This window comes from Prionailurus bengalensis, chromosome B4, assembly GCF_016509475.1.
Source record: "Prionailurus bengalensis isolate Pbe53 chromosome B4, Fcat_Pben_1.1_paternal_pri, whole genome shotgun sequence".
Lineage (NCBI taxonomy): Eukaryota > Metazoa > Chordata > Mammalia > Carnivora > Felidae > Prionailurus > Prionailurus bengalensis.
This window is the reverse complement of record NC_057358.1, coordinates 75,232,543-75,247,818: the sequence shown is the minus strand read 5'-3', so window position 1 is coordinate 75,247,818 and position 15,276 is coordinate 75,232,543. Positions and strand designations below refer to the sequence as shown.

The window sequence follows — 15,276 nt, the reverse complement described above, 5'->3', positions numbered from 1 at the left end:
TTTCTAAGCTTGCACCTCAAGAAGCTTGGAAAAAACCAGCAAATTATATACAGAGCAAGTGGAAAGAGGAAAATAATCAAGAGCAGTAAACAAAATAGAAAGTAGATGTACAACAAAGAAAACAAGGAAAGCCAAAGTTGATTTCTTGAAAAGATCAGAATAAATGGTAAATTTGCAGTATTGACCAAAAATAAATAAATAATTAAAAAATTAGTGATATCTGAAATGAAAAGGAAGAATTACTACAAATCTTATAGACATAAAAAACTTATTAGAAGGATGTTATACACAAATATATCAAATACTCGTGAAAATATAAATCAAATATTTATATTAATAGCACAATTTCCTTGAGAAACACAACCTAACAATTCTAACACAAGAGAAAATATAAGGTTCGAACACTTCAGTATCTGTTAATTAAACATGAAATTACAATATTTTCCATAAAGAAAACTCCAATCTACATGACTTCACTGGTGAACAAATAGTACCAGTTTTACGTACAAATGCATCTATAGAATGGCGATTGTAGGAAGAATCCTCAACTTGTTTTATGAGGGCAATAATAACCCTGATACTAAAATCTGACAAGAACGTGAAAAGAAAATAGTCCAATAATTATCACGAACATAGATGGAAAAATTGCAAGCAAAACATAGCATATAGAGTCAAATAATTTATTAAAAAGATAATGAAGAGGGGCTCATTTTGCGAATGCAAAATTAACAGTCAGAAATCAATCATTGAGAGAGGCAAATCTAAAAAGAGAGAGGGAAACAAACTGTAAGAGACTTTTTTTTTTGCTGAGCAACTTTAAAGGTAACTTATTTACATTGTGATGTATCAAATTATATATGAAAATTAGTAATTTTATATCTGTGATAATAGCAGGGTAATCAATTTTTAAAAAAATTATTCAAAGCTTATTTTTTCCAGCAAAAGTAAAATGATTGTAAATTGAAATTAGTTTCTTAAATTTTTTTTGACTTTTTTTTAATTCTCAAGTTAGTTAACATATGGTGTAGTCTTAGCTTCAGGAGTAGAACGCAGTGATTCATCTCTTACATATGACACCCAGTGCTCATCCTGTCATCCATTTAAACCACTTCCCAACCCCCCACCCCCATTAACCTTCTTATGGTTATGAGACTCTTTTTTTTTTTTGATGTTTGTTTATATTTGAGAGAGACAGAGACAATACGCAAGTGGGTTAGGGGCAGAGAGAGAGGGAGACACAGAATCTGAGGCAGGCTCCAGGCTCCGAGCTGTCAGCACAGAGCCCGACATATGGGGCTCGAACTCATGAGCTGAGCCAAAGTCGGATGCCCAACCAACTGAGCCACCCAGGTGCCCTGAAGTCAAATTCATTTAAGGATGAGTTTGTAAAAGAGGCTTGAGAAAGGTATAAACTGACATTAAATTCTGCTGGAAATTCTCATTCCCTCAGCACCCTTTTCACATAAGGACAGTAAGTCAGATAATTTTAAATATAAATGAAACATGCAAACCATGTTAAAATGCATTTGTAATTTTTAGAACTATATGAGTTCTTGTAGCAGACTTGAACAATGGCTTTAGAATCATCAAACGCAGCAGCCACTAAATATTTACCAGTTGCCTGCTTGACAAAGAAAGGACTACAAAGATGGCCTCAGGACCACTAAAGAAAAGAACAAAACCAGATGATTAGTCTTGATTACTGTTTGTAGCCTGTGTTCTATGAAGGAATGCACCCTCATGCCTTTAGAAGAAAGAGTGAGAAAATAGGAACTGGGGAACTTTTCCTGATCAGTGAAGATTCTATGAGAAATAGAAGTTTCTATATTGTAGAGTTTCTTACAGACTCTCACACTTGAAATTTGGTCACCAGTTCAGGTAGAGAATGAAGAGTTTGCTCTAAATGTGTGTGTGTGTGTGTGTGTGTGTGTGTGTGTGTAGAAAGCTAGAGCAAGTCATTATTTACATTAATAAGTGGGATCAATTCAAATTTATTTCAATTTTTCTGTTACATAATAGTTAAGAACATGGACTCTAGATTCTGAGCTGCCTAGTTTGAATTCCAACTTAAACCATTTAATATGCATCGTTGGGTTATTTTTATTAACATCCTTTACTCTAAGTTTTCTTGTTCATATATGTGACTGGCCAAATTTACCTTATGTCAATAATAATGGGATAGTGAATGTAAATTATTTAAGTTCTGAGACAAATGAAGAGTTGCAAACATGTTTGATATTTGCCTCATATTAACAAAAGGATTTTCTAAGCTTTAGGAAAAAAGAATCTTCATATGGAAAGTTGAACGTATTTGATTACATAAAAGTTAACATTTCTCTTTCTCTAAAAAGGAAACCCACAAAATTAAAAGGCATTTTAAGGAGGTTTACAAGTTGGAATCAACTATGACAGACGATGTTTAATGTATTTATTGTATTTGTTAAATTGATAAGAACATCACCAACTGCATATATTAGTGGGCAAAATAGATGAATAATTAGACAAGAGAAAAGTAGTAAATAAATATGTAACATTGTTCATGTCAGTAGAATCAAAAGAAATATAGATAGATACAAAAATTTAATTCCTGGCCTATAAGTAAAATATTTTAAAAGCAGTATAAATAATACAGGTTACATTGGAAAGAGACATTTGCATATGTTGCTGGCATCACAATAGTCGTAAAATACTTGGCAAAATAATCTGTTGAAACATGTCACAAGGCTTAACAAACATCATACACATTTGATCTAATAATTTCCAAGCATCAAAATAATTATAACAAAAATATATTTATGAGATATTTAATGCATTGCTATTTTTAGAACTGAAATGTCACCTGAACTGTACTGTAAAATATATGAAAGATAAATTAAAAAAAAAATTTTTTTTTCTTTTTTTAAAAAAAAATTTTTTTTTTCAACGTTTATTTATTTTTGGGACAGAGAGAGACGGAGCATGAACGGGGGAGGGGCAGAGAGACAGGGAGACACAGAATCGGAAACAGGCTCCAAGCTCTGAGCCATCAGCCCAGAGCCTGACGCGGGGCTCGAACTCCCGGACCGCGAGATCGTGACCTGGCTGAAGTCGGACGCTTAACCGACTGCGTCACCCAGGCGCCCCATGAAAGATAAATTATAATAGTGAAACAATAAACTACTTTCCATGATGAGGAAATGCCAAGCATACTTTGGAATATAAACATAATAGATTATTAAAATAATTAAAATTAATATTAGTTATATTAACATAAAAGTCACTTACAATATAATTTAAGTAAAAAGCTGTATATATAGTGATACATGTTGTATGAATTTTATTAGGTATAAAGATGTAAACATAATATAAAACATGTCAGTGGGAATTATCCTCTTGGACTGGAGTTGGTTATAGGGCTCACAGTGAAACAGATGCTAAGTTTCCTCTTTTAAAATGAACTGCCAACAATGACCAAATCCTTTTCTCCTTGGCTTTCTAACAGGTAATAGTGATGAGGGAGCATCGGGTGAGCTGAGAACAAAGTACAGGCTAACAGCACCCCCAACCCTACCCCTTATGGAATATGTGTGATATTCCTGGACACTCCTGGCTACCCAAGAACAAAGGAAAGGGGTTTAAGTGCTTGCCATGGTAATGTGGGAAACAAAGGCAAATGAAAAAGTAATTCTCTTGCTGCTTACAGGCCATTGACAAGTCCTTGAAACAGGCAGAGTGACCTTCCTCTAGAAGTTCAGCTGCTTCCATGAGGACACTTTGCTAGGAGCAAAAGGGAATCTTGGCTTACCATTATCCTGACCCCTCAGGATCCTGTAAGTCTACTTTAACATATAAAAACTTCCATTATCTCAACTCTCCCAAGATATATGCTGGCAGTCATACTCCAAGTTTATGGCCACCTGATATATACCTGAAGGGTCTCATGATGAAGGTTTTACTAAACGATAATAAAGGGCATTTTCTTAACACAACTAGCCCCTCAAGGTCCTGGAAACCTTGCTTCCAAAATTGCTTAGAGACTTACTCTATCCCTAACCCCCTCCCAACCTGAGGGTATATAATGAGTTACCCATCACAACCCCCATGCAGCTCTTTCTGCCCACGGGTCCTGTCCCCATGCTTTAATAAAATCACCTTTTTGCACTAAAGCCATCTTCAAGAATTCTTGCTTGGCCAGCAGCTCCAACCCCCCCACCATCACTGCAAGTCTTCACCAATAGAATACATCTGCTGCTACTACTCCAACACATGTTGAACAATACATAAAAGAAATTCTGGCGTTTTAGAGAGGATGAGGGAATATTGAGGTCTTTGTCTCATATTACAATCTGTAGGGGTATTATAATATGTTTGATGGACAATCATTTCTTCCTCTTCTTGTAGGTGAGAGATGGGTAGACTCCTTTCCTAGAAATCACATAAAGAAAGCACCAAGGAAATTATGTATAAATGTAGGAATTCATGAAAGAAGAGAAGACTGACCTATCATTTCTTTGTATGAAAACTTTTGATAACTTAAGGAATTCAGTTTCTTTCAAATAAGAAAATATTGGTTTACATTAATACAAATTATATGATGTAGTAACAAAACCTTTTGTTTTGAATATAGCAAGAAATTAACTGAAAAGGGACAGTAAATGCTTTATAGTATCCATTATAGACTGTCACCTTTGCTGTCCATAGAACAATACCTCAGTATCCACAAGTGAATATATTTTTTTTTAACATTTATTTATTTTTGAGACAGAGAGAGAGAAAGCATGAAGGGAGGGTCAGAGAAAGAGGGAGACATAGAATCTGAAACAGGCTCCAGGCTCTGAGCTGTCAGCACAGAGCCCCACGTGGGGCTCGAACCCATGGACCGCGAGATCATGACCTGAGCCGAAGTCGGCCGCTTAACCGACTGAGCCACCCAGGCGCCCCTCCACAAGTGAATATTAAGCAGGTGTCAGGACACCTGGGTGGATCAGTCAGGTGAGTGTCCAACTTCAGCTCAGGTCATGATCTCATGGTTTGTGAGTTCGAGCCCCACGTGGGGCTCTGTGCTCACAGCTTGGAGCCTGGAGCCTGCTTTGGATTCTGTTTCCCTCCCTCTCTATGCCTCCCCCTCTCACACACTCTCTCTCTCAAAAATAAAACACTGAAAAAAATTTAAGCAGGTGTTAAATTGATCTACTATTTCTTGTAGCATAATTCATGTGAATATGAATAAAAGTAGCACAAAACAGAGCAACAATTTTTAAAATTATATACGTGATGAATCTTCTGTTAAGAATGGCCTACTGATAAGCATTTACAATTATGATTTAAATATGAAATGCCTTTGAATCAATGGGCTAATAATCGCTCAAATTCTCCAAAGCCAAGAGAAAAACATCCCGAAATACTAAAGGGGCTCAAATATTTCTCTCTCATAAGAAATTGGGAAATATTTTGATGATAGAATCTAAATGAATTGTTACTATAGAAATGTATCATTAGGATAAAGGACATTTAGGAAAATTCATCTTCAGTGAATTGTCATTGGTTAGGTGGGCACCTAAGGAAATGCAAGATTCCTGCCGGGAGCAAAAATGTTGCTCTGAGCACTTAGATGTGAGCAGGCATCAAGGAAAGTAAGGATCTGCAAAGGAAAGGTAAAAGTCACCAAATATGTCCAGTTTGCAAATCTACTCAGAACTTAACCTCTGTCTGCTTGTTTTGGAAATAGGATTGCATTGCTCTGGTACTTCTGTTTTTCCTGTCACTGTCTCTTTCCCTGAGGCTGTGGGCACTACTTAAACCCAGGAAATGGTTAGCAGGTTTGCAAAGTTACTCTAGGAGGGCAATTTTCCACAGGCCTATTCCCACCTTAAGCTTTCTATAAAAACAAATATTTGGGAAGTCTTCAGCCCCATTATGGTGACTCACTCATTTCTCTTCCTGCAACTTTAACCAGAATTCATTACCCAGTGGCCCTGTGAACTTGTTACGACTGTTCTCATTCAAAGATTCAGGCAATTTTCCGTTTAGGAAAACCATGGCTTTCAAACTCCACTACAAATGATGATAGTTAATTTACATCACTCATCTTAATATATATGAAAATAAATGAGAAATATCGATGAACATGTTCTAAGCAAAATTTTATAGTGTTACATGAATATTTAATCAATTATTTTTTTTTTGCTTTCAAGTAGGACTGACCTAAATGATCCACCATATAATAGGTCTTTGTTTTTTTTCTTAATCCTTTCTGATTAATTTTTCCAAACTGGACATCATGAACTGTCAGGAAGTACCCCTTAATGTCAACTCACTCGATGTTTTGCCACATATTTTTATTATAATTACCCATAATCCTCTCTCTTTATTCTGCCACTGGAAACATTATAAATACTTCCCCAGTGTTCTCTGCAGAGCATCCTTCACCTCCTTATTTTTTGGTCTGCAGATGAGAGGATTCAGCATGGGAGTGATCACACCATATTGCAGAGATCAGATCCAGAGTCGGGGGTGGATTCTGAAGTTGGAATGAAATAATGAAGAAGACCTGAGCCATAGAACAAGATCGTTGTGGTAAGGTGGAGGAGCAGGTGGAAAAAGCTTTGCTTCTGCCAGAGGTGGAGGTGATGCTCAGGATGGTGGAGATAATGTGGGCATAAGAGATGAAGATTGACAAGGAAGTTACAAGGCCATATGGGAGGAAAGAGCAGAATATGACAAAGAGGTTTGTAGAAACATCTGAGTAAGAGAGAAGGAAGAGAGAGGGCAGCTCACAGCTGTAGTGTGGGCTAGTATGGTTATCACAGAAGTCCATTTTCATTGCCAAAGGGACATTAATGAGTGTGTCCAGAATGCCCAGGTTCCATGAACCCTACACTAGCTGCAAATACCACTGTTTACTCATCACCTGGCCATTGAGCAGTGGGTGGCAGATGGCAACATAGTGGTCATAAGCCATCTCTGAGAGTAGGCAGACTTCAGCCCCTGCCATGATAGATACAAAGAAGACCTGAGCCAGGCAGCCCTCTTCTGAGATGGTTTTCTTCTTAGAAAGGAGATGGTTTTCTTCTTAGAAAGGAGGTTTTCCAACATCTTGGGCACAGTGACAAGGGAAACAGAGGTCTAAGAAAGAGAGGAAACTTAGGAAGAAGTACATGAGGCTGTGGAGGTAAGAATCAGCCTTGGTCACCAGCATCATTGTCAGATTCCCTATTAGGGTCAGGAGATAAATCACCAAGAAAAGCACAAAGAGCAGAGTCTGAATGTGGGGGTCAGCAGGTAGTTCAAGCAGGATAAACTCTGTGATGGTGGTGTGGTTCCCCAAGGCCATTTAAAAAGGATGGCCCCTAAATATGATTATGAAAAGCATGGCAATGAAGTTTCTATTTTCCTCCAACCAATTTTCATATTGCTTTGCTTCTCTTGTAATATCATAAACATTCAGAAAATATGTCTTAACTTCCATCATGGGCCAAGTTTTGTGTCAGTCACATGGAACATAAAGAATAAGATTTGATGCCTACATTTTAAAATGTCATAGTTGAGGGGCACCTGGGTGGCTCAGTTGGTTGAGCATCCACCTTTGGCTCAGGTCATGATCTCACAGCTTGTGAGTTCAAGCCCCGCGTCAGGCTCTGTGCTGACAGCTTGGAGCCTGGAGCCTGCTTCGGATTCTGTGCCTCCCTCTCTCTCTGCCCTAACCCACTCGCATTCTGTCTCTGTCTCTCTCAAAAATAAATAAACATTTAAAAAAATGTCATAGTTGAAAGAAGAATACAAAATAAAGACAAGCAATTAAATCAGAATATGAGTAACTGAAATGGGAACTTTAAGTTTGATTAAGAGAGAAGTCATTAATGTCATCTAATTTAAGATAAAGGAAGAAAACTTTAAGGATAAGTATGATTTCTCTAGGAAGTCATGGAAAGGAAGGCCATTTAACTGGAAGATCAGGATTGAGAAGTAGAAAGGCATATTTAGTAAAACGTGGGCATTTCTTAATAGTTAAGAGTTTAGAATATGAGTAGATAATAGTGCAATGACTAAGGATGTAGGGTCCTGTGTCAGACTAAAATCAAATCCCAGCTCCACATTGTGGCATGTTACATAACTGTCTTTGTCTTCTGTTTCCTTGCTGAAAATTAGGATAACAACATACCTCTGTTAGAGTTGTTAGGAGAATTAAATGTGATAACATATGTTAAGTACATTTTAAAAACCTGTACACTATTTCTTAATGTACTGTCATCATTATTTGAGATTACAATTGTGGCCTGAAACAAATAATATCGTCATGCAGAATTATCCCCTATCAGAGTTAAAGTTATTTTTGCCACTACTGCTCCTGTTCCTTACTGAAAGGAGTATAATAAAGTTATTTTGAAATCACTAAAGATAGATACTCTCCTTTTTCCATCTCCCACCTGAAAGGTTTGGGATTTGGAATCACATTGAAATGTTCAAGGGTTAAAGACCTTAAAGTTACTGAGGGCAATGTTACTCAGAACAAAAAAGCAGCCAGACTTGAGAGATGCCAAAGGAGAGAGAAGGTGAACTTGTGGCCCCAGAAAGAAATCACTTTCTGGGATGGATGTGCGCTCCATGAACGGCCAGACCTCCAGGCAAATAAGGAAGAGGTCATATAAAGGAGTACCTTGCCAGTGTCCATGGCATAGATCACTCACTCAGACAAGGCAGAAAAGAAGTAAAGTAGGGACAGAATTTCAGGAGCCCATGATCCTAGAACTCTGAGAGCTTGGCAGGACTTCTAAATTATTCTCGAATTACCACAAGAAGAGATTCTTCCTAAATAACTTTCCTCTGTCCATTTTAAGAAGGCTTCTTAAAGAAGGGAATAGAGCATTCAGTCATGCACATATTTAGATTTATCCTTTGACATTCATCCTGAGACACTTCCCAATACTCTAGTACCCACACCTTTCACTGTACCTTGACTTTGCCCAAACACTCAGGTTTGGTTTATAAAAATACTCTGCCTGTTTGAACATTGGATGTTATCCATCAGTTCTAGCATTGGTCGGATGTGTTAGAATTGGATCTTTGGGTCACTCGTAGGACTTATACAGTGGCTGAGTGTATTTCCTCTTCCTGCCATTCCTTTGTTGCCCTGTTCCCAATAAGTTCAAAGCCTGACCAAGGTTAACTTTGAGTGCTTACTTTTCAACTGATCAGCCATCAACACATCCCTGTTCCATTTCCAATACCCAAATGCATGTTACCTGTACATCTTCTTCAACAGACAGTCTACTCCCTGATGTGGCTATAGGGCTTGTGTTTGATTCAACTTGTAAGAATGAAAAATGTTTGGGAGAAGGCACTTTTTTTATACCTGGTTTTATGACTGAGGTTATAAAATTCTACTGATAATATTTTTTTTCATATTCTTCACTATTAGAGTGAAATAGCTACAGGGAATTTTTTTCTTTCGAATTGTCTGAAACACAACCACCCTGCCACCTCTTCATTTGTTCCTCTGTTTTCCAAAAACCTTGTCTCAGCCATGTATAGAATACTTTGGTCCAAGTAATCCTCAAAGCTGCTTAGTTTAGGTACCTTGAGGATTGACTACCAGGCAACAGTAGCCCAGAGAATGGTTGATGCAATGCCAATTATTCCCTGTAGTCAGAACTTGAAGGTTTTATAGTAAAGAATACCAATGGGGTTCCCTTAAGTGTGGCATTTGGAACTTGGTTCAGATGTGAACTCTTGATAGGGAAGTTCACAGGGGACAGAAAAGGCAATGGGTTTTTTTTAACTGTCTTCCTTGTAAAAAAACAAATATTTTTCACTTGACACTCTAAAGCAATTTCACCCAGGTAAATCTGCTGCGTACATGTGAGTTGAAGATAAAATGAGTAAAAAATTATAATAAAGGAAAGAAATCTCATAACTAGTCATTTGTCCAAACTGCCCAGTCAACTTTTTCTGGTGTGATTAACCCATATACATGAATCCATATATACTTTAGCCACGTGATGGCTATATAACAATTTTCATGCTTAGTGATTAAGATTTCACTTAAGCAAGCATTTACTTATTGAATGTATCATGTATTGAGTCAATATATTATGATAAATCACAATGCCCACTTATTTATGATATACTATAATGTTATCATTCAAACTAGAATGCTTAATAGTGATTTTCATCCCCCCCTGTCAATTTATTAAATAAACATAAGCAATAGAATTGTAAGGAAGTTAGATTACAAGTCCATTTTAGAAGATTGTCTTCCTGCAGGAAACGTATGTGGATACTAAAATTATTTTATTTACATTAGTTTTTATAAAATTAAAATTAGGTATATGAAATATTTACATATATGAATATATAGTATTTATATCCCAGCCACATTTTCTGGGACCCACTTGAGTTCATCTGCATAGTGATAGATTCCCAGATCAAGTACCTGCATCAATTCACTTCTACAAAAGAGGATAATCTCTAGAATAGGATCTTGCTCCAAGCACGCATACTCAACCCAGAAGTTCATGGAGTTAATGGCCATCAGGATCAAACTTAAACAATAGGAAAAGGAAATCAGTAGGTAAATGCCCCAGGAGGAAAGTTCCTGAGTTATGTATCACACGGTTTTTCGGAGGGTCCCCAGTGAGATTGAGTTCTAGTTTCCCATTATAAAATCATTAACACATCCTTTATTGGTTTTTCTTTCTTGTCTCATGCCTCCCATTTCCTTACTTTGAATCCTCTCTAAAATACTCTACCAGTACCCAAATCCATGTCTCATTAAATGCTTCTGGGAGAATGCAAAAGAAGATGGTACCGGATGAAGTTCTAGAGAACAGTGGGATTTTGGTAATACATCCCTTGCCAGTTAAGGGGCAGCAGGGACTTTTCCTAGGGGTAAGTACTATGGGAATAACCCCTTTAACATCCAATTACTATGGTTCTTTTGATTTGAATGATGTACATATGGAAGTGAAAGTATTGGCTGTAGCTGCAGCAATTCAAAAATATGTGGATAATGATAATTATAAAGATTGTGGAGAACCAAGCATTTGTCACTTGAGCTAGAAGCCCTGAAATAGAAAATGATATTTTCAAATCAGTCAGCTATCAACTTAGGGTACACTGCAAATCCAAAAATATTATATGGAAGCATTGAAAAAACCCTTATTTCCCATTGCAGAAGGGGAGACTGTATGAAAACAAAGTTCAAGATTTGATCTTAAGGTAGCTGAGCCATTAAGAAATCTAAATATGCAGCTCTAGAAGGTTTCCTGTGCTAAAGTAAAGACCTTGATAAGGAAGGGACTAAACCCTACAGTCAGGGATGTGAATATTTGGGTGGACAGAGAACCCTGAACACATATTGTCTTAAATCTTCAGGCTTTCAGAAGTGATGGTCTCTCCCGGTCCTCTTTATTAAAGTCCATCACTCTCACACTGCTTGGATGAAAAAGCCTTGCCTGAAGCACATGTTTCACAAGACGATGTGTGTCCTCTTCAGGGTCTGCCCTAACTTCCCCCTCATTGCTTCTAGACCAATAACATAGGTTAGACCTCAGGACTGTAGGAAAATTCGGCATCCCTGTAGGAAGAGATAGCTTATTCATTGAAAGGGCAGCAAGATACAGTTAATATGTACTAGCAGGAATTTGTGGAACACATATATCCTAAAGGTATTTGTGGGAGAAGGGTGATTTATTTAAATGGTAGCACTAGCACATAATTTAAAATTTTAGGTCCCTGAAAGGGTGCAATGGAAGCATCCACACACAATGGAGTAAATTAGCTGGAGTTGTGAGAACTGCCTCACACCTACTGAGGAAAGAAAAAAGACTTGTGCATGTTAAGTAGTTTTACTATTTATGGCTGGAGTATCCATCATCTGACTGTGTTCTTCATGAGGCACTCCCTTTGCTAAAGTTCTAAGGAATTCATTACTGAAAAGAGCAATGGAATCACTCAGAACCTCAGGGGAGTCTGTCCTAGGTAGGCAAGGTTTGATGGTTGGAGATGCTGCCATGAAATTGGGGTACTTATTTCCAAAGGAAATAAGATTATGGAATAGCAGAGGCCAGATGACTATCTTTAATAGTCAAGTGTAAGGTGAATACAATTACTGTGATGTGCACCAAGGCCATATTGGCAACCAAGGTGTTTTGGCCTGCAAACATCTGTACTGATGCATAACTGATCACAATGTGCATAGTGGGGAGATAGGCAGCCAATGAGCCATTATTTCTTTACTAATAATGGCCCCCAAACATGATCGGGAATAGTGAGCAGAATGCTGATGTTAGCTGCCACCATGAAAACTCATGGTTCCATGTCAAGTTTCCAGACGTGAACTAGTTTTAAGACCCAGAGTCCATCTCATTAAGGGGAAGCCAAGTGTCCTTGAGGAAAGTCCTACAGTCACATATAGTATTTTCAAAACTGTTACTCAAATTCTTTTTCCAAACTGCTAATTTATCAGACTAACTGTACACTGAGAAAATAAAAATACTTAGATCTTTTGAGGGATATTATGCACAGGGTCTGAGCTAAACCCTGATACCTGGGACATAAAACACCATCAAGTCCTCATGGGCAGGTAGCCTCATGACACCCACCGTTATTGCACCAATGTTTCACCTAAATGTAGTTCACACCTATGGCCTCATAGAAATTTCCCCATGACCAGTTGATGGAGAAAGACAAAACCCAGGTTTAGTTTGTGATTGAGTTTGCTAAATTAATTAGTACAAGCTGAAAAAGCCTGATGATATATATATACCACATTTCTACTCAGGGGTGGCTCCAAGAGGTAATGAGGAGAAAGTCTCCCAATGGACAGAACTTTGGGTGGTGCACTTTAGACATCAACTTTGTATGGAGACAGAATTGATCCAAAATAGGGTTACACATGAACTCTTGGGTAGTGGAAAATAGCTTAGCTGAATGGTCAGTGGCCAAGAAAGAGGAATATTGAAAGGTGGGACAAAGAAGTCTTGGGAGAAGGAAAGTGGATGAATGTGTAAGTGTTCATAAAATGTGTGGATCTTGGTTTCTCATAAACCAAGAAGGCCCAGGAAGGACAGGAAGGGTCAACAAGTGGGGGCCTGCCAACTTTTGTCCTTGATCACCTCAGTACTTGTACAATGGGCCACAGGTATAGCTATAATACAGGGATGGAGTTATGCTTTGGTCCAATGGCATAGACTCCCTCTCACCAAGATTGACATAGCTGTTGTTGCAGCTTAGTGTCCAAGTTGTAAAAAGCAGAGTGCAATACCAAAACCTTGAGGTAGAACCATCTTTCAGAGACTAACCAGCCTCTTGGCAGTAAGTTAATTACATCAGACATTTTTTAGTCTGGAGAAGCCTCTAATTTCTTCCCGCTTGTATTAGCACTTGTTCTAGATATTAGTTAACCTTCCCTTCCCACAGTGCCTCCTATCTAAGGACTGATAGAATACCTAATTTATAAACTTAGGGATCCTGCATATTGTTACCTTGTATCAAAGGACCCACTTTAGGGCAAAGAGCTGAGACAATGGCCACATGACCATGGTGTCCCTTGTTCCTACACTATACCACTCACATGGAAGCTTCTGGTCTGACAGAATGTAAAAACGGTGTAAATGGGTGATATGCCAGCTTGATTATCACACCCTCAGTGAACATCTTCCATGGAGCAGACTATACAATGAAGCAATGGCCATTATATGATGCTCTGTCCACATTAGCCAGAATACCAGGGCCTCAGTAACCATAGGGATAAAGTTGAATTAGATCTTCTCATCACCATTCCTAGTGACATGTTTGGGAAACTTGTGCTTTCCATATCTGACACTTTAAACTCTGGGGAATTAAAGATTGGAGGACTTTGGGATAAGCTAGGGAGAATGCTCCCATCAGCTAATGGTGTGACATTTCCACCAAACCTAATGATACAACTGCTGCCTGGTCATTTTGGGCTTCTCATGACAAATAGGAAGTTATTAAATTTATGAGGGTTCTTTATCATGAGTATCCAGAGATGCTTCTACATAATGGGGGCATGAAGATGAATATCTGGAAGCTAGGTGGGTTCCCTGAGGACCTTTTGCTTCCATGTTTAGTGAGTGTAGTAAATGGGCAATTGCAGCAACCAAATCCTGACAAGAGCTAGGTCACTGGGCCTTAAATTCCTCCTTTCACTGGTCTGGACTGATGAGTTATTTAGGAATGTAAATAACCAATAATTCTTATTTTATAAAAATCAATTTCAGGATATTTCAAATATGGAAAGAGATACAGGACATTTTATGAAACAAAATGAGACCGACAGAAATAAAAAAGTAAACTATAATAAAAAAATCATACTTGTGGCCTTCAGCTGGCTTGTCTATTAGGCAGCCAGTAGTGTCCTCCTATGAGAAAAGGAGTGGGGCTGGGGTCAGGGCAGCTCTCCTCTACACTCCCCTGTGCATTTGTATACTTGGAGCCCATAGGAGAACATGGCAACAAAACAACCTGATATCAGCTAAGAAACAGAAACAAGAGTCAGTGAATCTGAAGAGAAATTGGATGTTCCCATTGGCTCCATAAGCACCTATGGACTATGGCATGAAAAGTAAAATGGGTCAATGATATTGAGAAGTCAGTGCTCATAAAGAACTTTGAAAAGAGTGGATGGGCCCAAGTGACAGAAAATACGGATTGGATTTTTTACTGGGGGAGGTGCAAACAATCTGAAATGTTTTAGGGTCAAAACTGTGTACTGAAAAAAAGACAATCTCCTCAACAAATGGTATTGGGAAAACTGGGCAGCTACATGCAAAAGAATGAAACTGGACCACTTTCTTACACCATACGCAAAACCAAATTCATAATGGATTAAAGACCTAAAGATCTAAATGTGAGACCTGAAACCATAAAAATTCTAGAGAACACAGGCAGTAACCTCTTTGACATTGGCCGTAGCAGCTTCTTATTAGATATGTCTTCTGAGGCAGGGAAACAAAAGCAAAAATAAACTATTGGGAGTTCATCAAAATAAAAAGCTTCTGCACAGTGAAGGAAACAATCAACAAAGCTAAAAGGCAGCCTATGGAATGGGAGAAGATATTTGCAAATAACATATCTGATAAAGGGTTAGTATCCAAAATCTATGAAGAATTTATCAAACTCAAAATCCAAACAACAAATAATCCAGTTAAAAAATGGGCAGAAGATATGAATAGACATTTTCCAAAGAAGACATCCAGATGGCTAGGAGATACATGAAAAGATGCTCAACATCACTCATTACCAGGGAAATACAAATCAAAACTACAGTGAGAT

The 15,276-nt window shown here is 37.9% G+C and overlaps 1 pseudogene; it reads right to left on the bottom strand.

Annotated features, from left to right (window-relative positions):
* Window positions 1–6,366: 6,366 nt before the first annotated feature.
* LOC122472318 lies at window positions 6,367–7,312 on the bottom strand (annotated as a pseudogene).
* Between the last annotated feature and the right edge of the window lie 7,964 nt (window positions 7,313–15,276).